Raw genomic sequence first — 27,787 nt, forward strand, 5'->3', positions numbered from 1 at the left:
GCCACCAAACATTTATTATGGCTGTCTTGCAATTTTCTGGCTTGCTTGCTGGGACATGGGAATGGATCTTGATTAACAACAAGGGCTGTGAAATGCTGATGGAGAAGGCTGGACACATGTTTTCAGCAGACAGATAATGACCAAGGACAGCAGCACTTTTCAGCCCCAGCAGCATGGCACTCCTCCCCCTAAAGGAATAATGCAATGGCATCTGTTAGGTAACACCCTCAATGGAGAATATCTTTGAGATTTGCAGAATGTAAACAAGTGCAGTTCCCAGCAGTACTAAGACTTTTAATAGCTTCCTTTGAGCTTGTTTCCACAGAAGCAAGGATCTACCTATAACTTTCTATCCTGCTCATGGTACTTACAGTAGGCACCAGGGTTCACATCTAATTGGTTAATCATTCTGAAAGAAAACACACAGAAACAAAGCTTACTTTGATGGTAAAATTTTCTTTTAATTTCCCAATTGAAACAAAATCCAGCAATCTTAAGAAAAAAACAAATAAAAACTGTCAGTGAGTATAAGGCACAACCCAGGAGTCCAGGTACTTTATGAACACTTCCTTTGGAAGACCTCTTAATTAACCTCCACTTAAACTACTTATTAGATTAACAAACCCATTCTGTTCCCTCCGATAAACTCATCAAACTAACTGATATCCATGTTATGATAAAATTATACACATTTTTAAGAAATAGGAAACACTGAAGTGTTTTTATGTTCTCACATACTCAACACACTTTATTTGGGGGTTACAAAATGTCTGTCTGGATCTCTGCCCAACACAGCCGATTTTCCAGTGGACACTAATGTAATTCACTTCAGTCCTGACACTGTCTACCTGGAGATAGCATCAGATCCTACAAGTTAAAGACTCAATCCCACGAAAGACTCAGGGCTCCTGATTCAGAAGCCCCAGGCTGCGACCTGTCCTTCTGCAACAGGCTGTATTCCCATGACCGCCTGCCTTGAGGTTAACTAATTTACTATACTGGTGCGTAAAACCCTACAAAACACTTATGTTCCTTGATTGATTAGAAACAATATTACAAAAGACACAGACTAACAGGCAGATGAAAGGGACGTATAGGGCAAGCTATATGGGAAGTATACATACTATAGCTTCCCATAGCTATATGGGAAGGTACATACATACTCTCCAGTAACATCATGTATTCAACAATGTATATCCACTTGGAGGTTTGTTTATTTGTTTTTGTGGATTCTTTATGATGTAGACATGAGCTATTGGTGCCCAACTCTATCTTCATGTCCTCGACCTTCTCAAATATTGAGGGGTTTAACTAAAATTTCTAACCCTCTAATCATGCCTCCGTCTTTCTGATGACCAGCTTTCATCCTGATGCTATCTACATATTGTGTTTCTGCATCCTATTCTGCACCTACCACTTGAACTTGTTAAGGTAACCAAAGTATTTAATGTATTTTACAAACTATGAAATGCAAGTTCAAAAAAATTTTTAATGAAAAGCTAGATGAGTATTTTGAAAAGATCTTTATCTTTATCAAAAAATTGTTATTGTTTTAGGTTATAAATGAACTCTACAAACCATTAAAATCATGGCATGTGGAAGCAAGCCATTTCACAAATATTTTTAAATTCTTAACTTTAGAAGAAATAGAAATTAGAAACCCAATATGAAGTACAAAGAATAATGACTATAGGTTAGCCACAAAAGAATAACAGCACTGCAACCAAAGAAAGACCTCAGATTATGTTAATGAAATTGGAAAAAGAATATATATTTAAATGTTTTGCAGTAAAATAAATTATTTACATTGTGTATTAAGAAATTTCATTTTCATAGAAATTTCATTTTCTATGATTTCTTCTCTGAATGGTTTTTTCAATTAATCCATTACTCGTTTTATACGCACCTATTTTCTCCTGCTTTTATAATCTAACCAAATTTCATTTTCTCCTTATTCTTTACCTCTCCCAAGGCAAACCCTTAGAATGCTACTTGTTAGGAAATCTCATGATTAAAAGAGATAGCAAGGCTTCGCATTCTAACAGTGCACAGGGATAAGGAAGCCTATCAATCTGCATGAATTAAGATTTCTTTCTAGTTTCAATTTACCTTTAACCCTGCTATCATCCCACTACATTTTGCGCTGCTGGAGGGTGGGAGTGGCTAGGTAGGTCATACGGATGTAATTTATGGCCATTTAAAGTGAGTCAAAAAGTTAATAACTTTGAAATAATGCATGCACCTCATACTGAGTTTAATCAGGGTTTATAAAAAGATGGGTTACTTATTCCTTTTTGCCCTTCATCGATCCTCATTTAAAAACAAGTTTAGCAGGAATTAAGTAACAGGCTTTATGGTGCCCTTTGTACTTTGTGAATTGTGAGCTTTCTATAAAAATGCTTGAAGTTAGAATTTAAATAGTTAAATAGGATTCACCCGCTCACCTTCATAACTCCGCAGGTGCAGTATCAGCAGAAAGCACCCTTCCCTTCCCTCTGAAACTGTAGAAAATAACACTGTTGCAAAGCCTCTGGGACTCCTCACAAAACATGAATATTCAGCAACAGGAATAGAATTAAATGTAACTTTAAGAAGAGCTTATCATTTCTACCTCACTTTCATCTCACCCCTCCCCAGACTTCTCTTCCTAATTGCATAAGAAACTTGGAGTCTGTACCTAGTCAGCATGAATTTTATTTACAGGAGTGAGGAGGCAAATGTTTCCCTTCTCCGAGTCCCTAGGGTGAGGAGCATGGGGCCAGTCATTTGAAGATCTGTTGAAGACCAGTCGGAATTAAATGCAGTGTGCTAGTGTGCTATTCAAGTAAGGATGTATTGGGAATTTTCAACTAGAATCCTTTGCTTACAAATATCTGAAACTTAACTGAAGCTGCTTTAAACAACAGCAGAAACTCACTGTTTTCCTTCACCTGGATGCACAGTAGATCAAATGGACTCGGGCACAGTTAGTCAGAGGTTCAAACAATGGCGCCATCTCTTACTACTTCCCTAGGTAATCCTCACATCATAAGACACAAATATTGTTTCTGTGTCCTCAAAGCCTGAAAATTCAGTGCAAAGAGCATCTCCAGGATGTTTATGTCAGTTGCTTGACTGCCCTATCCCTGTTTGGGTTATGTGGCTATATTTTCATAGAGAACTACGATGCACATAATTAAAAGCCCTTTCTGCATTTCAGGGTATGGAGAAAAGAATATCGTCTTCTAAAAGAACAGATGCTGAACAGACCAAAAATAAATAAGACGGCAAACATCCGCAAATGTTTCTTAATCAAGTCAATAGGAGTGGCACTCAGGGGGAATATGGGTTGGGCTGTGAAGTGATGGGAGCTCCATGGGCAGAGCTCTATGCTTGAAAACTTCCTACCACATACAAGGGCCCGAGTCACCTCTTTCAGCTTTTCTCATCTGTCAGGCAAGTCCTAGTTTGTAGAAATATTTCAAGCATTAGATACCTTCTTGTAAAGCAATTTGTGTGAGTTCTGCTACACATTAGATGTTGAATAAACGATAGTAATTTTGATGAAACAAGGGAATCAAGATTAATTTTAAATTTCAACAAAAAGAAGCAGAGATCCGAAAAGATGAGGAAACTATAAAGTTTACTCTATCCACAAGTAAGTAAGTAGCCATATTTGCTTTAAAATATTTCAAATAAGAATTAGTATTAACATAAAATATCAGTTATATTTAATATAACTATGAAAGTGTTGTTGTATGATGGGGGTTTAGGGTTGTTTTGTTATTTGTTTTGGGGATTTGGGGGGGTTGGCTTTTTGAGACAGGGTCTCGCTATGCAGTTCAGGCTGGCCTTGAGCTCACTTTGTAGCCCAGACTGGTCTCGAACTCACAATGGTCCTCCTGCCTCAGCCTCCCAAGTGCTGGGATTCCAGGAAAGCACCACCATGCCCAGCTCTGTTGTATGGTGTTTGATGGGGTATTATGATGACTTACTGACAAACTAAGCCTGTGCTCAGCATTAATTACAGTAAGAATGTTGCCAGTTTTTTTCATTCTTAATATTACCATTGATATTTATCATACAGTGAATAATTAACTCAACTCACAACGGGCTAAAGTGTTTCTAAAAGCTGAACCAAGCTCAGGCAGGAGCAAAGATTTGTGGATAAATAGGGAACGGAAGGTTACTTAGAGTCTGAGGTCCCATCTCCGGCTTTCACACTAACCTCTGCAACCTTGCTTGACAGCGCATTGAAGTCTCAATGCTACCTTTTCTGCAAAAGAGGGAGCTGTTGAGCCCTAATCACCTCCAAAAGATAGTTTGTACTTAAGAACATAGCATAGAAAATAAAGATTTATTTCAGTTCTTAAATTTCACTTAATTCTCATGCAATTTTTTATATTAGTACATGCTTATAGTACATAATGTATACATTCCTTGTGGGAACTAGTACATTTACATGATCTGTCATAATTCCTTTTGTTCCTTCCTCTACTCTTCCCTCTTATCCCAATCCATTCATCTCTTAATCCCCTTCTTTTTGTTTGGGTTTTGGTGGTTTTTCATACGTGTTTGCCATGTTTACATTTCTTGTGTGGAGTTGGGGCATGTACATAACATATTACAATTCCTTTTTCATCCCCTTCCCCTCCCCCTGCCCACTCTTCATCTCTTGATCTCCTCCCTCACTGAGAACAATCTATCTCCCTATTTCCTGTTATCTACTTCTTAAGTGTGTAATTAGTGAATACATATCTAACCTCCATATGACACTTTCATATTAATCAGGTTTTGGTTTAAGATGAAATCAAGTAAATATACTATCTATAAAATAAATATACCTACAGTTAATACAGGAATTCAAAGTCACGGTATCACAGAGGTATAGAACTAGAGGTAACCCCAGAATTGAACTAGTCCAAACTCTTCATTTTAGAGATAGGAGGAATCAACACAGAGCTCATAGTTTCAAGGCTCAATTTTAGAGAACTTCCATTTTATCATCTAACTGTGGCAGTTCATTCTGATGTATCAAATTCATTGAATTAAGAAATGCAGAACAGATTATTGTAGCACACACTTGGGTGTGTCTGGGTGGGTCATGAGGCATGGCATCGGATACTCTATGTTCTACAGCCCATACTTCTCTGATGCTCTTCTTTTGCTCTGCCTCTTAGCTGCCATGAATGGCTTTGTGCCACCATGTCCTTCTGCCATTACATTCCTACCTTGGTGCAGCTAACTATGGACTGAACCCTCCAAACCATGACCTAAATTCCACCTTTCCTCTATGAAGTTGTGAATAGTGTTGGGTATAGCGCCCAGCAACAGGAAGGCTGAGTAACACAACACTTAACCAGGAGAAATTTTAAAGATTTAAAAGTTATTTTAAAAACAATATTAGTTCTTTCAAGTAAAAACAGTAGAAGAATCTAAATTACAGAAAGATATACATAAGAGGAAGAACTAAAGAAAAATGGTACAGACTGAGGTCTAGAAACTTAAAGGGGGAAAGAACCTCTAAGAATTTTCACATCAGAATTTCCAATCCTACAAAAACAGCACGTGCCCTAGGGAGAAACAGGTACTAGAATTCGTTGAAATTTTTCACTTTACTAACCAATGTAAACTTACTAAATCAGCCCTTGATAAAATAATACTAATGTTAAAATAATATATTAATGTACTTATTTAATAAATGCTACCTTAGTAAACTTACATTGGTTAGTAAATAAAATGTTATTATCCTACATAGTTGTTTTGAATAAATATACACAAATTCTAAACCAAAAATGGGTGATTATTCATAGGCAACATGCGCCAAATAGAAAAACAACAAATCAACTGTTCTTAAAGGTAGAAATTTTCAAAAACTCTTAGCGTCACTGTGACTTTGTTTTAATAGCTCTGAGAGTAAGTGCTGACCAATGAGTGATGGAACAAGACTTTTGCAACAATGTAATGAAGAGTTTAGCAAATTCTGTCCTCAGAAAGTACTAATTCTGATGAACACAGGGCAAGAGACCACACAACAGGCTTTTGTGATAGCAAGTAGGCATATGTTTTAATACCTGGGTGCAAGCAGGCAGAGAGGAATAAGGCTGTCTGCCCCAACAAAGAGAACTGCGTCCCTTTTACAGAGATGGAAAGAAGGCAGGGGACTTTAAGTGGGAAGACTTTAATAAATAGCCATGGTCAAAGCTTCTGGCTTTCTTGCATCTCCATGGACAGGGTCCTTAAAGGTCTGATGTAAATTTTTGGGTGTCTCCAGATGTCCCAGATGTCCCCAGGACCTGGAAAATTCCTTGTCCTATCTTATCTCCTCCATGGCATTCTGTGCTTGCCTATGGCAACTTCAGTGCTAAGGATTCCTAGATGTTAAACTCAGTGCACGGTGACTGCAAGATTACTGAGACCAGGCGATAGACAAATAGTCACTAGGATGGAGATCTGAGTACACCAGGATAAGCCCTGGGAAAACTGGAACACAAGGGAAAGGGGCTCACTGAAGTATGCTGTAGAAAGTTCTGGGTGGGAGGTGGGGTACAGGTGACATCTGTTCTCCTTAAAGAGGTCTAGCTTAGAAAAATGCAACCCCACTGTGTCAAAGGACAAGGGCTTGGGTAAACTGAAATAAGCCCTGGGAAGTTGAGGTGCAAAGGAAGTCTGCTCATCCTGATGTCTGAAGCCTAGCTAACAGCAGAAACCACACTGTTTCATTGTCTCATTTTCACATGGCCACCAAAATAGCCCAACAATGTGAACATAATCCCTTGAACTCATGCACCTCCTCAGCGTCCTATCTTGGAATCCCTCTTGGATAGCGAGAGCTTTTCTTTCTAGTAAACTATACTCGGTTCATTTCACATTGTTCTGTGCTGCACTTCATATCTCACTGTCTTCAAGACAAGAGCCCAAAGGGAAGAGAAACTGGTCACAGGATTACAAACATGTGAAATCATCATAAATATGTTCAAAGTCCTAAGAGAACCATGTTCATAAGAATTAAAGGAAATTAGAATAAGCATGGCACAATCAATAAAGAATCTCAATAGAAAGAAAATTTTTTGAAAAAAATAGAAATTTTGCAATTTCAAATCCGTGTTACAGACCATATACATTTGTTTGTTTGCTGTTTGTCTTGGTTACTTTTCTCTCAGTGCTGGGACAAAATACCTGACACCCAAAATTAAGGAAGGAAAGGTTTATTTCGCTTACAGTTTGTGGAGGTTTTAGGCCATACTTGGCAGGTTACAAGGCAGACTGGCACATGGCAGAGAGCTACAGCTCATGGCAGCAGAACACAGCAAAAGCAAAAAACACACAAGGGAGGAATGGCGGCAAGCAGCCTCTTCCTCTCCCTTACATATGCAAACTATCACCCCAGGGTGGGTGTAGCTCTCACACCCATAATCAATCAAACTCTAAAAGCCCGCCCCATGGCCGCATGAGGCTTTGGGGGGACACCCAGACACAAACCATAACACTGTTATACAAATCAAAAGAGGTCATTTATTTTCACAAAATGAAAAAGGATTTATTTAGAGCTAACTTAAAGGGGATGGAGGGACCCACTTGCTTCATATGGTCATCTCGCCACATACCAGTGTGTTGTGGTCTTTATGGTGAGGAAAAGGAAAGAAGGAACACAATGGAACAATAGACATGTTCAGCTTCTTCCATTTCTTTCTGGACCCAGATATTTCCTTTCCTAGGGAAGTGAAAATGGGCTCGACCTCCTGGTACTACGATCCGAATATTCTATTCATTCATCTGATCTGAGGAAAGGTGAGGGTGGTGTCCACACCCTAGTAATTAAAAAGTTTGGAGAATCCACTTGTCTCTAAAGAAAAAAACTAACTTTCAAAGTTTCATTTTGCACCACCATTTATAATATTAACCAATTAACTTTCCCAACTTCCTAAACCTCACGAAGGAAAGAAGACAAATAATATTTGCTCATTAACTCTTCCATAAAACTTCCATAAAACTCTTCCATAAAACTCATCCAAAAGTGCATTTTACCAAAAACAGAGAAACAAGAAAAGTAAAAGAGACAATATCCTTCATGAAAGTAAATACAAAAATTCCTCCACAATAATTAAGTCCATTTGTTCACATGTTTGGTTCAGCTCTGATATTTCTTTGTTGATTTTTTCTGTCTACTTGATCTATTTATTTGTGATAGTGGGGCATTCAGGTCCCCCATTGCAACTGTGTTAGGGCCTAAATGGGCATCTGAAATGAAGAGACACTTCTCAAAAGAAGTACAACTGGCAAACAAATACATGAAAAAATGTTCAACATCACTGGTCATTTGAGAGATGCAAATTAAAACAACACTGAGATTCCATCTCACTCCAGAAAGAATGGCTATCTTCAATAACAAATGCTGAAGAGACCTTAGGGAAAAAGGAACCCTTCTCTACTATTGGTGGTAGTGTTGAATGGTGCAACTGCTATGGAAATCAGTGTGAAAATTCCGCAAAAAAACTAGGACAAGAGGTCCCATTTGACCCAGAGATTCCTTTTCTGAGTATCTTCCCTAAATAATTAAAAACCTCATACCACCATGATAAATGCATACCTATCTTTGTAAGAGCACAGTTTATAACAGCTAAATCTTGAACACAATCCAAATGCCCATCAACTGAGGAATGGACAAAGAAGATGTATTTTTTATACAATGGAATACTGCTCAACCATAAAGAAGGATAAACGAGACATTTATAACTAAATATATACACCTGAGACCATAGTCTTGCATGAAATAAATTAGATACACATGTGTAAACGTTGCATAATTTCTCTGGTGTGAGAAACTGAAAGTGTAAACAAGAACCAAACTATGAAATGGATTTTGTGGCATAGGAAGAAATTCTTTAAAAGGAAAGGGGAATGGAGCAAGGGGAAAGAAAAAAATTAGAAAAAAAGGATGAAATGGAAACAAAGCTTTGTAAATAAGGAGAGAAAGAGGGGTTGAGGAGTGGGGAATAGGAGATAAAAAGAGTAACTAAGACAAATCATGCACAGGTGTAAGTTCCCTATGATTAATATGATCATTATACATATTTACACTGCACTAATAAACTTAATTTAAAAATTCCACAACAACATATTAACAAACCAAACCAAGTAATATATAATGAGAATTATACATTATCACCAGGTGACATTTCAGAAATGATGTAAGGTTTATTTAACATGTTTTTTTTTTATTTTAAAGATAAAAGAATGAAAACATATTAATAAGTGCACAGACATTTACAAAATAACACAAAAACAAAACAAGCAATAAGGACTTTCAGACAAGGTGATAGGAAATTAACAATGGTTGTTGTATTACATATTGTTATCTTCAAATTGGTTACTTAGGTAAACAAATACAGGAATGAAAGATTGATCAAACAATGAAACATTAACTGTTCCTTTCAACAAAGAGATAGATATCAGTAGTACAACTATCTTAACTATCCTGTGTATACATAAATATATATTTTCCCATCTTTCTTTTCTCTTTTCCCTCATCCGGTTGTTCTTCCCTTTTGAGCAGTCTCTTTCCCTTTCACAATATCTATTGGATCTTTTAGATTTTATTCACTCTTTCAGATTCTTACACTAGTGAGACAATATTGTGTTTATACATGCAGGTCTGATTTATTTCACTTATGAGTATGGTCTCTAGTTGTGTCCATTTGCTTATAAAAGCCTTGAGTTTATCTTTCTTTATAGATGAGTAATATTCCAATAAATAAAAATATCATAACATTTTTTATCCATTCCTCAATTGATGGACATTTGGGTTGCTTCCACAATTTAGCTATTACAGATTGTGCTGTTATTGGTATCTGTGAATTTAATGTGCCTATTAAAGCAAAGGATAAAAATCACATCATCCTTCCAAAAAACACAGAAAACATATCTGACAAAATCCAACAGCTATTCATGTTATGAACTCTACAGAGTGGGAAAATAAAAGAATCATCTTCAACCTCAAGCATTTAAGAAAAATCTCTAATAAACTTAAAACTAAACTATCCTCCCTGCTAAGTCCGAGAACAAGACAAGACTGTCACTGTCTACTCTGCTAATGCTACTTCTATTCAACATTATACTAGGATTTATAACCAGCGCAGCAAAGCAAAATAAGAAGAAAAAGTTTAGAGGAAAAAGGTGAAGAGGGAGAAAGTAAAACTGTAAAACTTTATTCATCTAAAGACCATAAAATATTGAAGAAAGTCCTTAAAAAATCCACACAAAATGCTCCTGAGAAAAATAAATTGAGCAACAGGATTCATTTTTTAAAAAAATTTATTTCATTTTTCCACCTTAATTAGGTGGAAAATTCTGTATAACTGTTATACAGAATCTGTGCACATGCATATATACAATTTGAAGAATTCTGATATGTGTATATGCTAATGTTAATGAAACAGTTAACTCTGTACAAACTGCATAAATCAGAATTTATTGTCTCACAAGGTCAAAAACAGAAGTCAGGGACAAATGGAGGAAGTGAGGACAATGATAATTGGAAATAAGGAGAGAAACAGCTCCTGGTTTCTAGGCGAAGATGGTGAGAGTGGAATTCCAAGGTTCTTTCTTTGTTTTAGTCTCATATACAAAAATAGAGCATGGGAGCTTGTTTGAAACAGGTGGCTCTATGCTCAACTTACTCACTTAGCATAATGTTTTCCAGGCCCACACATGTTATTCCAAATGGTAAAATTGCCTTCATAAAAAACCACTATAATTTTATAATCTAACAATGACCAATTGAAAAGGGAAATTAGAGAATAAAGTTATTCATAATATATTTAAAACTACAATACACTGTTAGAAATAACCAAAAAAAATAAGACTAGTATACTGAAAAGTATACAATACTGTAGAAAGAAGTTAAAAACCTAAACAACTGGAGAAATATTCTATATTAATTGTGATAGTTAATTGATTATTGTTCAACCTGAGTAAGAAATGCCCAGCTATATTGGCTCAGCATAGCTCTGGGTGTGGAAGACGTACCTTAGGGAGGATTGTCACCAGAATGGTATTAAAGACAGACAGAGAAGGAGGGGTTGATTCTGTTGATTCAAAGGAACTCCAGCCTTCACCTTTACCTTGGACATCATCTCTTGGCTTCCAGTGCAGGTTCTTCAGCCTCCAGCTGACCCTTCAGCGTTCCATAACAGACCTCTTAAGGTTCCTGATATGGACCCATATGGGACACTATGGAGAGCTCAGGCCTTCCACTGGATCCTTCAGATCCCCAGTGAGCAGACAGACCTTTGGCACTCTTCCACACCTGACTCTGTGGGCAACCAATGTAAGCCAATCTTGTAAATTCTTATATACTTGTGTATTATGCACTAAACCTGTTTCTCTAGTATGCACTAATACATTAATGAGTTGAAAGATTCAAAATTGTTAAGATGACATTTTTTTCCAAATTGATCTTCAGATTGAATGCACCCAATCAATAGTAACTTCTAATAAGAAGTTTTATAGAAATTGACTCTAAAATGTATATGCAAAATAAAGAACAACCAAAGAATAGGTAAAGAATCTTAACAAGAAAATTGGAGGAGTTATTCACTCTGATCTCAAAATACACACTAAAGCTATAGCAATTAATCTTATATGGGGACTGGGGATTTAGCTTAGCGGCAAAAGCGCTTGCCTGGCAAGCACAAGGTCGTGAGTTCGATTCCTGGTACCAGAAGAAAAGACAAAAAAAAAGAAATCTTATATGATACTGTTATAAAGACAGACATAGATCAAGGAAATAAAACAGAGTCCACAAATAAATAGAAAAAAACTGCATTTAATTCGTGTATTCAACCTAAGTTTAATAGACTTAAGTAGAAAACTAGACTGTTCCTAACCAGTTATGAGTACTAGGCAATTTCTTTAATGTCTCTCAGCCTCTGCCTACTACTGGTTTGTACACAGCCTTTGGCAAAAATTCTAGCAGAATAGAGCATGACTATGATTCAAAGGGGTTTTTTACAAATCTTAAATTCTGAGAAGGTTTGAAATTAAAATTAAGATGACTTAACATATTGTCCAATTGCAATAATCAACTTTCAGACAATGTAGAACAAGTTTATTATTAAAGAGACATCTTGCTTGAGTGACATTCAGGTATCAAGAACTCACAAAAATTCTAGCTCATGGGCAATTAGAGTCATTTTTCTCTTGTATCTGTTTTGAACTTTAAACAACACTGCTCTTATGACAGCAACTCATGGAAGATGATAATTTTTCAGCCCTTTTTAACATAGAATGGTAATAGCACATTATCCTTAGGAGAAGGAAAAAATAGCTTAATGAATTCTATTTGTTTAAATGTTCCATGACATCAGTAGACAAAGCTGAGTACTAAAGGACTATGACTTACTTGCATTGTCTTGACAAGGTATAAAATGCTCTACTCTATATCGTGAGTTTGACTTTTGAGAACTGTCTACGGAGGAGGAATTACTGAGAGGTAGACAGGCAGTAAAGACTACAAAGAAACTAGAGATTCTCCATAACTCTGGCATCAGATGCCTCCTAGTTATGAGATTTTGGACAACTTAATTAAATTTCTTTTCTGTTAATTCAGGTGCAAGTTAGATATAAATAATAACATCTTCATAAGGCTGATAGAAGGATTAAATGTAGTTAAGCTTGTTAAGTGCTTAAAATGTAATAGGGGCTCAATAAATAATCATATACTTTTTCCTTGTTGTTTTTACACCCAATTCTCAAAGTCTTCCAGCTGAAAGATCACTTTAAAAGTAGCATACAATAGTCAATCACAGCTCCTGGTGAGCAGGATATCTAGATATGGGAATTGACTTAGAAATGGAGAATGTCATTGGGAGTATCCTTTAGATTTTCTCAAGGTGCTACTCAATTTAAAGACTTAAACTATTAAGGAGTTAATATTCTTACTAACTTCTGTTAGAAAAATAATGCAATTTGATAATGCTAAAATTTTTGAGACAATGGCTCATATCTAAATAAAGCATTGGAGATTATAGGCTTCTTGGGAAAAATTTTTCATCCTTGAAGAAAATATAGTAATTAAGGAAATGCACATTTCTATTTTTTCATAATTAAATCTTGGTAAGGCCTATATGTCCAGGAATTTGTTCATTTCTTTGAGATGTAAAATTTGTTGTTATGTAGCATTCATAATAATCTCTGATTGTCAGTTGTAACATCTTCCTTTTATCTCTATTTTATTAGACTTCTCTCCTTTCATGGATTAAATGATTGTCTAATTTGTCTGTCTCCTCAAAGAATGAACTCTTTGTTATAGTGATCATTTATATTTTTAGTTTCTATTTCCTTTACTTCTAATCTGATATTTATTTTGTTCCTGCTACTAATTTTTTGGTTTGGTTTGCTCTGGTCTTTCACATTCCTAGAATACAGCAATAGGATGTTTATTTGAGATCTTTATGCTTTTAAGTGTGGGGCTTGATCATTACAAAGGTCTCTCAGTTCTATTTTTGCTATACCAGAGATTTTGCTGTTTTATGTCTCCATTTCACTTGTTCCAATAAATTTCTAAATTTTCTATTTGATTGCGTTCTTGACCTATTGGTAAGTTACTTAATTTCCATGTATTTGCATAGTTTCTGAAGATGCTCTAAGTTTATTAAATTATTATCAGAAAAATACTAAACCTGATTTCAATTTCTTTAATTTATTGAGCTTGTTTTACGGCCTATCATGTGATCTTCTTTGGAGACTCCTCGCTGTGTCAAGGAGAAGCATGTATACTTGGCAGGTCCAGGAAAGAATTTTCTGCAGATGTATATCAAGCCCATTTGGTCGGGAGTGTAATGTAATCCTGCTTTTTCTTTGCTGATTTCATATTCAGGTGATCTGCCTATTGCCAAATTGAGGTAGTAAAATGTTCATTTGCTAATATATTGAAGTCTATCTTTCCATTTAGGTATACTATTGCTTCGCATATGTGTGTACTCTAAAATTGAGTGCACATATATTTAGAACTGTTATTTTGTTTTGCTGAATCCACTCCTTCATCATTATATAATGACTTTTCTTGCCTCTTTTTTTGCTTTGGATTGAAAGTTCTATTTTATGTGACAGTAGGATGCTACTTATCTGCATGTAGGATCTTAATGCATCCCATCACTTTTGGTCTGTCTGTGCCCTTAGAGGTGAAGTGAGCTTCCTTTAAGCATCATATGGTTGAATTTTATTTTTCTGTTCATTCACTGTACATCTGTGACTGAATAATTGGAGAATTCAATCCATTTACATTCATAGATATCTTTCTTGCAGCCATGATGTTTTCTTGTTCTTCTATCATTCCTTTGTTTCTTTTTTCCCTCTTACAATCCTTTGTATGTGTGTGTGTTTAAATGAATTGCTCTACTAGTGTATTCTGATTCCTTATTTATTAGTTTTGATTTATCTATTATAGATTTTTTCATGCTTCCTCTGAGTTTTATAAAAATGTTTTGATTATAATCCGCTCTATTGAATGATAGCAACTAAATAATATCATAGAGGTAAAAACAGAAACAAAAGAACAAGAAAATAATCCACTTGTGTTCCATTCCTCCCCACATTTTGAATTTTTATATCCCATTTTCCAATTTTCTATGTTGTCTGTCTCTTAACATAGTATTGTGGTTACTATTATTTCAATTATTTGGGGATGTTATTTTTATACTAAAAATATGAATGATTTATGCACCATGTTTATGACACTTGAGCATTCTGAATTTGTCTATTACTCTTGCAGTATATTTTGTATCACCTTATATGTTCTTACTCATTAATTTCTTTCTTTCAGTTTGAAGACTTCCTCCTAGCATTTCTTGGAGGACAGGTCTGGTGTTGACATAGCTCTCAGCTCTTGTTTGCTTGGGAATGTCTTTATCTCTCTTTCATTTCTAAAGGATAACTTTGCTGGGTTAAGTATTATATAAGTTGGTGCTAATTTTCCTTCAGTGTGCTGAAAAATCCTATGTCATTCTTTCCTGGTACATGAGGTTTCCACTGAGAAGTCTGTCAGGATAATTGGAACCCCTCTACATGTTATTTGATTCTTTTTTCTTGCAGTCTTGAGGTTCTTTTTATGCAATATACTATTTTACTTAAGGAGTAAAAAAGTTGATCTTTATGCCAGCACCATATTGCATTCCAGTTGACTATGAGAAAACTTAAAAATTCAGAGTTGAATCATTTATTTATTTCTTGCTGAGCTCCTACCAATAATAGCTACAGGGAATTATTCAGTCATTTATAGTTAACAGAGCATCTACATAAATATTATCTTACTTCTTTTTTACAATTTTTGTGTTAGGTAGAAAGATTTTTTCCATCATACAGAGTAGGGAAAAGGGGCTTTAGAGAATTTAAATAGACTTTTCCTAGCCAGGTGCCATTCTACACAAAATGGAGCATTTTTCTCTATCTTTATGAAGATTCTGGATTTGCAAATATCATATTTAATAATTAGAGAAAATGTAACAAAGTGTTCCCGTTTCCTCTACAATTAACAGCAGGACCTTTTTATACCATGCTGTTATGATTACAGTAATTATCACGCTAACAAGAATAGAACGTACTGTAAGAAAAAGGGAAAATGTGAGCCTAAACATTCCTCAGAAGTACTCAGAACAGCTCCTTAAACTTTCAGGTTGTAATTCCCTCCCTGTACTTGTTCCTTCTACCCAAACTACTTTAGGTAACTTAAGTTACTATTTCCACAACTTAGTTCAGTAAGATACTGCATCTGTGAAACTTTGGGGGAAGTCAAAACAAAAAGTCTTAGTTTTTAAAGGAGGTATGGAAATCATATAATTTAAATTTCAAAAGTATGGTTGCTTTGGCTATGCTCTGATCCAGGAGCTTAAATAAAGACATAGGGTTCTAGACCAAACCCTAATTTGATTCCACTTTCCTCAGTATCAACTTCAGTCTTGGGGAGCAAAATGATCACTAGCAGCTCAGACACAGGCCTGCAAGCTCAAATCCAGTAGGAAAAGTACACCCACTTGCTTTCCTTAACATCGCACATAACTTCTTCCTGTGCCTCATTGGCTCTTATTGAGTAACATAATTACTCTCATCTTGGGTCAAGGGAAAAGCGATACTGTGAATGGATAGGTCTAAATGTGAAGTCAGTTCTGTTAAGCTGGGGGTGAATTAATGTCATGTAAAGCACAAAGAATGAGAGTATCTTTACAGCCTAAACTGGATAGTGGAGTATCAAGAGACACGGAAGGATTCATGGGTCTTTCCACTGTATGGCAGCAGTCCCACCTCTTCCTGATGACGAGGGTCAGTTATCACTGCCAGGACAGTGCTTCTTTCCCTGCCTCTGAATTCTTGGCACAGGGCTTCCAAAGTGACTTAACCATTAGCTGTAACTTAGAAGTTGAGAAGATTCTTGTAATATACCCTAGAAAAATATCCTTCCTCTCTCTCTCTCTCTCTCTCTCTCTCTCTCTCTCTCTCTCTCTCTCTCAAAAATAATATCTAATGGGAAAAGAAATCTCTGAGATATTAAGAAAATGATACCAGATGGAAATGTGGATTAACACAAAACAATTAAGAATACCATTAGTGGTAAATACATGGATAAACACGTCATTTTAATTATTATTTAAACATAACTTGTCTAAAACTGGTAACTAAAATCAGTGCACTGTGGAACTGTAACATACACAAATGCAATGTACTGCAAGAGTACCACAAAGTTGGGGAACAGAAGTGAAAAGTTCTAAACTGGATGTGGTGGTGGCACATGGCTGTGATCCCAGCACTCTGGCAGGTTAAGGCAGGAGGATTATAATTTTGAGCACAACCTGGGCAAAACAGCAACTTAGTGAGGCTCTGTCTCAAAATAAAGAAAAAAATTAAAAGGAGATGTAACTCAGAGCAAAGATACTAAGTAATTCAATAATACAAAAACTAAATAAATAAGACAAATAACAGTTACAGCTAATGAGCCAGCCAAAGAAATAGAAAGTTTCTGATAAGATGACATTCTTGGGCATGGAGACAGTTTTGTTTTGTCTTCTGAAGGAAATTTCTGGATGGGCACTCAGCTGTAAGTGTCAGTAAAGTAGAGAACAAGTTAAATATGTGTACTATAAATCTCAATCTCTAAAATAACATCAGAGTGAATGACTGCCTTGATTCTAAAGGTGGAGGATGCTATGGAAAAGAGAAGCAAAAGCATGTCATTTGGGTAGCACATCATGAATCTACCGCAAAAGGCAATGAAATGAAAAAGGTGAGGAAGTTAACTTTTGTTCTTAGGGTTCCATGGGGCAGATATTAGGAAAAGGTATCAATGTCGATTCATTTATGAAAGAGACAGAGAGACAGAGAGAAAGAGATGACAATGTGCAAACAGTATAGTAGGAATTTTTGGCAGCTTCCAAAATATTCTAACAAAGTAGGTCCCCTTTGTTATAGTTGTCCAATAGTAACACACTTACTATAGATAGTTCTTCTACTTTTTCAGGTTCACAGATGAACACATCATTCAGGAATGGAAGCAAAACACTTTCCTTTTTCCTCCCATTCTCTGAGGTACAGAGAATCTACCTCATACTCATTTTCAAAATAATCTGCCAAGTGCTACTTTCAATTGTCAACAGGAGCTCAAATGTGTCCTTTCATCTTCATTGGACACGTAAGAGGATTTGTGTACTTGATCCAACAATGACCAAAGTCTCTTTTCAATACATAGGCAAAGAAAAATCTGAGTTTTTTCCCAGTAATATCATGTGAAATAAGTATTAAGGATCACAACTTCCATTTGCCTTCACTTAACTGAAGTCCTCTTGTAAGGAAGTTCTCTTATGAATTTACTGTAAGATATTCTTACTGTAAAGAAAAGCAATGCCAAAACAGAAAATCCATCAGATAGTTTCATGTCACTGACTGACTAGCCTTACTCCAAATTCTATTTCAAACTCAAATCACCAGGTTCTATTTCAAACACAAATTAGCCACCATGTACACTGTCACACAACGGTTAACAAAGTCACAGAAACCACCAACATACAACAACCAGAGATTCTAACCATACCGCTGAAGTAACTTTGACAAAATAGAAGACATGAAACACTGTCACAGCCATACTATAGTTTGGATGGTGCCAAAAACAGAAAAAATACTAGATGCCTTTATATTTTTTATGAAAATGCATAATTTCAATTCCTGGGTCACCAACACCAGAATATAAAATAACTAATATCCTCCAAGACTCAAGATTATGTATTCTTTTGGTGAATATTTCAAGGCTGTAAGTGAATGCTTCAGTTAGCTCCCTTGCTATATAAGAATTAAAACTGATAACAAAAATATAGCTTAAAAACCATTTTAAACACAATTTCAATACTAATAAGTAATTGGAATGATATACACTCTTGGACATGGTATTAAATTTCATTTTGTATTTCAATTTAAATATTCTATCAGGTAACATAAACATTTTATATTATACATAAAATTCAAGCACTGAGGGATTCACACATACTCAGATAGATATATGAACACACAAACATAGTGTATAATTTAATTTTTTGGTGGCTTCCTTGCAATTTTTTAAGGCTGCTACAAGACTTTTATCAACCCTTATATTATAAATGTTGATGGTGATGGTCCGCATTAGGTTTTGTTTGTGCATATCAGGAAATACGGGCTGAGTGTGCTGGCACACGCCTGTAATCCCGGCACTCAGGAGGCTGAGGCAGGAGTATCACTGCAAGTTTGAGGCCATCCTGGTCTACAAAGTGAGTTCAAGGCCAGCCTGACCTGCATAGTGAAACCCTGTCTCAAAAAAAAGGAAAAGAAAAAAAAAAAAAAAAAAGTAAGCTTCTGTATTTTTCCTCCTCCAAAAGGGAAATGGAGAAATAATTTAGAGTCTTCCATTAAAAGAAAGTAATAATACATAATAAGAAACAACATGCAGCATTCCAGTCAACCAGAAGCTTTAGAAACATCCCTGTTAGCAGAAACAACAGAATTATCACAAATAATCATTATATCATAAAGCAGACTGTAAAATTGTTTGCAATAACAGAGTCATGTTGGCCTTATTCCTCTTGGTTACAGAACATTCTGTAGGATAAAGTAATAATTATAGACAGTTATTTGGTGTTGACCAGTATAATGAACTTCAACAAAAATATCCTAATTTATATTTCTTTGTACAGCATGTACATGTCACAAACTGAGGAACTGATTGATGCTATTCAGTATGAAGACTTTGTATCAAACCACCTACCTATTGATTAATTTTTATTCCAAAGCAATCTAAGCAGTGTTGGATTCTCCTCATATTCATCCTATATATCTAGCCTCTGGTCTCATTGATGTATCCAACTCTGACCCAATCATCTGTGCTAATTCAAACAGTGAATACATGTCCCTAATAAAGCATTCTGCAAAAATGGCTAGGATTGAAATAGAAATGTAAACATTTATAGACACTTTCTCCAAATGTAGCTTGGTGTGAAGGAGAAATAACAGTGTAATTTTATGGATACATACAAAATAAATCCTATAATACTATATAGAACCACAAAAGACTCCAAATAACCAAAGCAATCTTGAAAGGAAAAACAAAACCAGACATGTGAGACTGTTTTCAAAATCAATTACAAAGCTATAATTATCAAAAGAGTATAGTACAGACCAATGGAACAGAATAGAGAGCCCAGAAATAAACCCACATACTGAAGATCAATCGACTTTCAAAAAAGGTACCAAGACTACACAATGGGCAAAGGATGATCTTTTAATATATAGTGCTGGAAAAATTAGCCACATCTCAGAAGAATGAAATTAGACCCTCTGCTGCATCATAGTCAAAAATTAACTCAAATAGATTAAAGACTAGAAAAAAACATAGTGAAAAGTTCCATGACATTGATCTGAGCATGATTTTAGATATGACCTCAAAAGTATAATTAATAAAAGCACAACAGACAAATGGAATTACATCAAAGTCAGAAGCTTTGTATCAAACTCCCTCACAATCTACTCATTTTTTATGTAGAGCAAAAGAACCAATCCCCAGAGTGAAGAGACCATCTATGGAATGGGAGGATATATTTGCAACATGTACAACAAATAAAGGTCCATATCCAAAACACATTTTTAAATTTTAAATAATACAATAGTGAGAGAGTAAATAAGTGTATTTTAAAATAAGCTAAGAAGCTAAGTAGACATTTCTCAGATAGAAAACAAGTTATTTGTAACAGGAATATGAAAAACAGTTAAACATCCCTAGTCATCAGAAATGCAAAATAAAACTACAGAAGTACTACCGCACATTTGTGAGAACATCCTTTATCTAGAAGACAAATGACAACAATTGCAGACAGTGATGTGGAGGAAAGGGAATCTCTGCCCACTGTTGATGGCAAACAGTATAGAGTTTCCTCAAAACATTAAAAATGGAACTTCCCTATGATCCAGCAATCCTACTACTGAGTATATGTTCAGAGAATATGGAATCAGTATGTTAGAAAACTACCTACACTTCCGTGTTCATTGCAGCATTATTCACAGTAGTCAAGATATGAAATCAATTTAAATGTTCATCAACAGGCCAACTGATAAAGAAAATGTGGTGCATATACACAAAAGAATGCTATGCAACCTTAGGAAAACAGGAGGAATTCCTGTCACTTGAAACGACATAGATGAAGCAGAAAGGTATTCTATTAAGTGAAATAAGCCAGGCAAAGAAAGATAAAAGTCACACGACCTCACTTACATGTACAATCTAAAAATGTTGAATTCATAAGAACAGAAAGTGAGATGGTTGGTGTAAAAGGCTGAAAAAAAAAAAGAAAAAGAAAGGAAAAGGTAAGGTAATGTGTATGGCAAATAACTTGATTTATCTATACCACTATGTTCAAAACGTGGTAAAACCCTGAGAAACTATCTTTAAGATGCCAATATGTAAAATAACAACCATTGATAATGTCCTACCACTTTGTCTGTAATTCGGTAAATCCCCTTATTACAATGTTATTCTTCTTTTACTCTTTTAAATAAATGTTTAAAAAAAAATTTTAAAAGGTGGTAAAACATATAATGAATGCTTAAATGTTTAAAAGTTGTTACAGTAACAGACACATTGTCGTTAATCCCCTTGAAAATACTCCTCATTTCCAACACACTATTTCTGTCATTCTTGCCACCTTCTGAAGCAGTTCTGGAAGTCCTTTCTATGAACGTCTTTACAAGGTAAAACCAAAACCATGTCATTGTGTCCTCATCTATGTTGTTGTTTTTGTTTTGTTTTTTTTTGTTTTTTTGGTTTTTTTTGTTTTTCTCCAGTACCGGGAACCGAACTCACGACCTTGCACTTGCCAGGCAGGCGCTTTGCCGCTGAGCTAAATCCCCAGCCCCACATCTATGTTGTTTTGATGTGGTACCATGTGACTTCTGGTTCTTCCTCAAAGTCAAAATGACCAAGAAAAGAAAATATTTTGAACTATTTCAGGACATTGAGGCAGTCACAACAGCATGCTTGAAAATATTTACAAAAGAGGAGTTCCAGAACTGCTTCAGAAAATGAAAGGATGATGGGAAAAGTGTGTTGAAAGTGAGGGGGAATACTGTAAGTGAGGACTCAGGCCAATGTGTCTTTTTTCTAATACTTTTTAAAATTAAAGCATTCATTGTATTTTTTTATCCTACTTCTTATATAGGTATCAATCATTTGTTTTAACCACAAATTTGATAAATTTTACTTATCAGATAAAAAATTACTATGTAATATAATGTTTCTAGTAAATAATTATTAAAATCTGTACATACACCTGAGCATGCACACACAGCCAGGTTTTGCTGTAACAGAAGTTAATTCACAGGAATTAATTTGACTGGATTTCTTATCCAGGAGACTGTGGGAACATTCCCTTTCAAAAGGCCTTTTCTCCTAACTTCATCACACAAAACAGCCTGAAATCTTCCTCTTTACTAGATCAAGAGTCCATCTTTGATGCAGCACCAATATTTCTTCCTATACTATTTACAACTCTTCCACCCAAACTTCATTTGAATATCTTATGCCCCGACCCAGAAGTCAGAAAGGCTCTAATTATTTTTCACCCTTTCCTGAAGTATGCATGCATTAATCTTCTGGAATAATGTCTCTTAGAAAAGACTTTCTATATTTCACATATCCTTGAATTTATTCAGAAATGTTTGGGTTAGTTGCATATATGATTCTTCAGCAGGATGCTAGAATGTGTCCTTTAGATACACTGGACAAGAAAGAGAAATTACCAGTCCTGATTCACATTCAAGGTTACTTTCTTCCTCTCTGAGAAGTGAGCTTATAGATTATCCCTTGAATCTAACAGATGAAGATGGTTTCACATCCCCCAAAGAATTACTCTTTCCCCCACATACACACAAAGTTAGTTATCAGCTTGAGCTGATTAATATTTTTATTAGTTTAATTTTAATCTACAAAATAAATTCTTATCCAATGCAAGATGAATTATAATAGGCAGCTAAATCATGGTCTTGGGTTTGGATGTAACTCAACTTCAAATTTCTCACTCTTTGTAAAATGTGCTGTGCTAAGAACCTTTTCCCTGTTTAACATTCAGGACAAAAGCAATGTTCATGTCTACAGGCCTATTTGTCAAGAAATAACAGTAATGAATAAGAGTCACATTTGAATAACAAGAGTGGACTAGACATGAGAGAATAGAACAGGCCCAGCAGCTTCAATTCTCCATCTTAAAATTACTTGCTATTGTTGAGGATAATAGAACATCAAAAGGACAAATTCAAAACTCAAATTAGTTCCTGTCCTCCCAGGAGAAGCTGCTGCCTGATTCTGATCTGTCTTTCATGTGTTGCTCTCACTCAGATGCACAATTTCAAGGGCTAGGGTGTCATTCCTATATGCAAAGAAGTGCTGGCATTAATGAGAGTTATATTTAGACATCTTTCTACTGTGAGAGAGGCTACAGTGTAATGTTAAACTTGTGAATTTTAAGGTCGCAGTGAGGACATAGAAACTAGCTAAAGTTTCAAAACCATGGAAATTAGCTACTTTAGCAACCACAGGTTTTTCAAGGGTTTTCTTCAAATTAAAGTAAGTTTGTTCATTCTTTCTTCATCTCACAGAACTACTATTTTACAATTAGTGCCAGCTGACAGAGCAGCAACCATGTGAAATATTTCTGATCACTTTGAAAGTAAGAAAACATAGCTACAGAGTATGCTGCGTGAGTGATAACGTATTTCTACTTCTAGAAGTGATCAGAACTTACTGACTTCCAAAAAAAAGAGACACACCCAAATTTAATGGGGCCGAAATTATTATTATGTCCTACCACTTTGTCTGTAATTCAGTAAATCCCCCTATTACTATGTTATCCTTGTTTTACTTTTAAATAAATTTTTAAAAAAATTTTTAAAAAAGTGGTAAAACATATAATGAATGCTTAAATGTCTAAAAGTTATTACAGTAAAAGACACATTGTCGTTAATCCCCTTGAAAATACTCCTCAAATACTCCGTGGGACCCACAGAGAAGGAAATACAAAATATCCTGAAATAAAGAGGGAAATAGAAACAGAGAAATGGGAGGGGGTTCTACTTTGAAGTAAGTAGAATGAATAATGTGATAGAAAAGAATGTAAGGTGAAAGGGATAAATAGTCTATGTTAGATACAGCGGGTTCGTTATAAGACAGGGAGCAGGTTCATCTCGCAGTCCTCCCTTTCTCCTTCCAGATCCCTGCTCCGTTTTCCCTTTGGTTCTATGCCTTGCAAATCAATATTCAAGGCTTCCTTCAGTGGGTTTCACTTCTGTCTGGCTTCCAAATATCAAGCAGCAGAAAAATGCATAGAGAGGTAGAGGGAGGCAGCGGAGTGACACCCTCACCCTTTTTGCAATGAGGTTGCTTCCTATTGGCTGTATCCCTTGATGATGTGTACAGCTCTTGTCAGGCAGCCCTTGCCATAGCTGTTCTCAATGGATAAACTTTCCCAGCTCCGTCAGATCTAAAAATGTAACTCCCTGTAGTTTCTAGTTCTAGGAAAGTAGAGGAACGATTTATGGTGGGATCTATAACTGCTATCAACTGAATACCCTTTCCCTGAGATTAATGTATTAGACATCTAACCTCCACTGAGCAATTTGAAAATGAGTCTTTTAGGAGATAATCAGGTTTAGATAAAGTTCTTAAGAGTAAGAACTTTTATGATGTGATTTATGTCCTTATAAGAAAGGATATCAGAATTATTCTCTCTTCCTTCCTCTACCTCCCCTCTCTGCCTCCCATCTAGAATACAAGAAGCAGGTCAAGAGAAGAGCCTTCATGAAGAACCCAACCACACTGGAATCCTGCTTCCAGAACTATGAGGAAATACGTTTATGTTGAGAACTCCAGGTCTATGATTTTTTTTTTTTTTTTTTTTTTTTGGTACCGGGTATCGAACTCAGGACCTTGCACTTGCCAGGCAGGCGCTTGTGCCCCTGAGCTATATCCCCAGCCCTGCAGGTCCATGGTATTTTGTTATGGTGGCCTCTGAAGACTCAAATAGTAATACTACACGTACATACTATTATTAAATACCTTTATTCAATTCTTCTCAGATTGCCCAATATGAATATCCCACCCCTCCCCTACTGAGATCTTTACTAATGTATTTATAATTCTTTACACATATTTTTAATGCTTAGTTCCTTACATCTATAATTTCTCCCAAACTTTTAATTTCCCATTTATATAACAGTTGATGACTTAGAATATTATAATGAAATTTGTTTAAAAGGGTGAAAATTAAATAAATATACCACTCATATTTTATTTAAAGCCTTATAAAGATGTTGCAATATGGCATAATCATTCTGAGGTAGGGACTTGGGTTTAGGCAGACCTGGGGTTTGGTCGTATCTCTGCATAGCACAATGGTGGCAAATGTACAACACACTTGCCTCAGTGGGCTATTTGTTATCCTTGAAAGCTCTAAAAGCATAACCATCGCTGGCATAGTGTGACAGAATTACTTACTAACTTCTCTAACATCTCTTACATTTCTGCTTCTTATCTCTTAGGGAAGAATCACCATTTGAATTATAACCAACTCACAATGTTTGTCCAATGTCTGGAATAGAGGAATCTACTACTATCACTCTTACCAACATCCTTTTACGATATTGCTATTGTTTGTGATTTTGCTATTTTTGGAAACTTCTTTACAGTTGAGCATATCCATGCACACCAGGCCTCACAGCCATCGAAGAGTATGGGATTTTCACATGAAGGAGAATTGATTAATTCCCATCCACAGACTCCAAAAGCAACATGACCCGAGGCAAGAAGGACCCTGCCTTTTGTCTACAGAACATTCTCTTCATAGGAGAAACTAATCAAGGCTTTATTACACTTAATGAAGTTCTCATATTAAATTCAGGACACTCAATATAATTTATCTTAATTAATCAATTTTTATGCTTAGAGGGTGATGTTTGACAAGTTATTTGCTCTGCTTGTACATTCTCTCTTTGTCCTTTCTCTTGCCTAGCATCACATTAGACACAGGCGCAACTCAGACAGACAGCTGAAAAATGCTAATGAGCCTCAAAACCTCTACCTCAACAATTAACAGGAGACTTATTCCCACAGGGCGCTGATATACTTTGATAACAGCATTTTCCACGGCTCTGTCAGTGAGGATCTTAAGGGAAGTGAAACGGGGCTCTGGCATCTGCACATATTATGAGCTTCTACAATAGGGAAGAGATTTCTTCACAGACTGATGAAATCAGGCAAGATACTAAACCCAACAGTTTGGCGACACAACCGGATATTCTTAGCTTTTTAAGTTTCACGTCCAAAATTAATTTCTAGTAAATTGCTGTTCATGCATGATTTTGAAAGGAATCTAATCAAACCATCGTCCTAATATGAAAATGAACAAATGAAATAAATGACTTTCTGAACTTCTTTAACCTCTCTAGTTTAGAATTCTCATTAAAATGGTGGGAACTGTAGTAGAAAGGATAAAGGTAACTGACAGAATGAAATCAAATAAGGCTTCCCATGGATAGCACCTGATAAATAAGAAAAGACTTAATAACTGTTCAGTGTTTTACTCTAATGATATCTGATATCTACTGTAGTAATGGAATACTATAACCCACTGCCATTTAGAAAATTTGACCTATCCTATGAAGGAAACAGGTTATTCTCTGTGTTATATGACCACTACCTCATTTCAAACTTTCAAGCTTTCTTCTAATTATTTGTACCCCAAAAATATGTAACAGTTTTGAATTTTTAAAGATGTTCCCATGTGAGAAACTGTGGCCTCATCTCTTCTATCAAAGGATATAAACAGGAGAGCCTCCACCTTAGACTCCAGTTCCCCCTAAGCGGCCCATCCCCAACACACTGAAATTACAGAAAAGTCCTGTTCAGTTCAAATTCTAGAAACATAGTTACAGACCAAGAGAGCTTATCAATAGCCAAGGACTTTCTGTTCCCTCCACTCTCCCCCCTCCCGCTCTTCCTCCCCTTGGGACTCTCCCCCTTACTCTGCTTAAACTAGCCCACTGCACTAGATTGTAAGCCTTTGAGTTAAGCCAATGAATATAAAGGTTAGCTACTTCCCAGATGGAAGGGCTTAAAAGCCCCATGCTCATGGTGCTTGTTGCACCTGCTACCTCCTGTCTGCGAGCACTCGTGCCCTTCTGCAGAAGGGAAATTGAAACTCTGCCTTGTCCAGTTCTCTTGCCTGTTGTCTGAGTGCCTTCTTTCTGGCACCTACAAATGGGGACTTAGTTCTAACACCCAGGTAAGCATCATTAATGAAACAGTGAAATAATTAACCTACTAATAAGCAAAACATTTTTGGTTAGTCACAGTTATCAAATTGAATAAAACAAGGTCAAACTTAACTCTAACTAGTCTAGAGAACCTCAATAGACTTAGGTTTTAAATGTTAAACCTTAAATATCTGCTAATTTTCTTTGAAGATTTAGTCTCACTATACAGTTCATAATTTTAAGAAATTTTAAAGGAGCTGGGTGTGGTGCTGCGTGCCTGTAATGCCAGCCCTCTGGGAAGCTGCAGCAGGAGGATTGTAAGACTGATTCTAGCCTGGGAAATTTAGTAATTTGGCATGACTGGGATGCAGCTCAGTGTGAAGGCCCTTGGTACAATCTCTAGCACCACAAAAAGAGGAAGAAGGATGAAAAGGAGAAAGAAGAGGAAGAAAAAGGAAGGAAGGAAGGAAGGAAGGAAGGAAGGAGAGAAGGAAGGGAGAGAAGGAAGGAAGGAAGGAAGGAAGGAAGGAAGGAAGGAAGGAAGGAAGGAAGGAAAGAAGGAAGGAGAGAGAGAAGGAAACCAGGTAGCACTTAGAAGGTTGAGGGAGGGGGACTGTGCATTGGAGTGCAGCCTCCAACAACAACAAAAAATAAATATTAATGAAAAACATGAATAAGGAAAAGAGTTCTTATTCACATCTTAGGTTTCTTACTTTTCTGATAGACGTGTCTTTTGTAACTCCAAAGTACCCTCTTCAAATGGGGAGGGAAAGTGGTAGAGTCCTTGGCTAGTATGCAGGAGGTTCTGGCTTCAACCCTCAGAATGTGAAATAAAATGGGGAAGGAGTACAATCCCAAATACCCTTAGCAACTAATCTATAACTCTCCTGTTCCTTGAGGCAATGTTTTCTTTTCTTTTCACACAAGGCTTTGCTTTGTTGCTCACAACAAACAGCTCACAACCTCTTGTCTCAGCTCCCTAGTAGCTGGGGTGACAGGC

The 27,787-nt window shown here is 36.0% G+C and overlaps 1 long non-coding RNA gene across 1 annotated transcript; it reads right to left on the bottom strand.

The window, feature by feature from the left end:
• Positions 1–27,787, bottom strand: LOC102004356. Its single transcript, XR_259690.1, has 3 exons — positions 27,501–27,787; positions 372–409; positions 1–188 (listed from the first exon to the last, which is right to left on the bottom strand). It is a non-coding gene; the product is annotated as an uncharacterized LOC102004356 (long non-coding RNA).

The sequence above is a fragment of the Chinchilla lanigera genome, unplaced genomic scaffold (assembly GCF_000276665.1).
Source record: "Chinchilla lanigera isolate Chin_1 unplaced genomic scaffold, ChiLan1.0 scaffold00007, whole genome shotgun sequence".
Taxonomy (NCBI): Eukaryota; Metazoa; Chordata; class Mammalia; order Rodentia; family Chinchillidae; genus Chinchilla; species Chinchilla lanigera.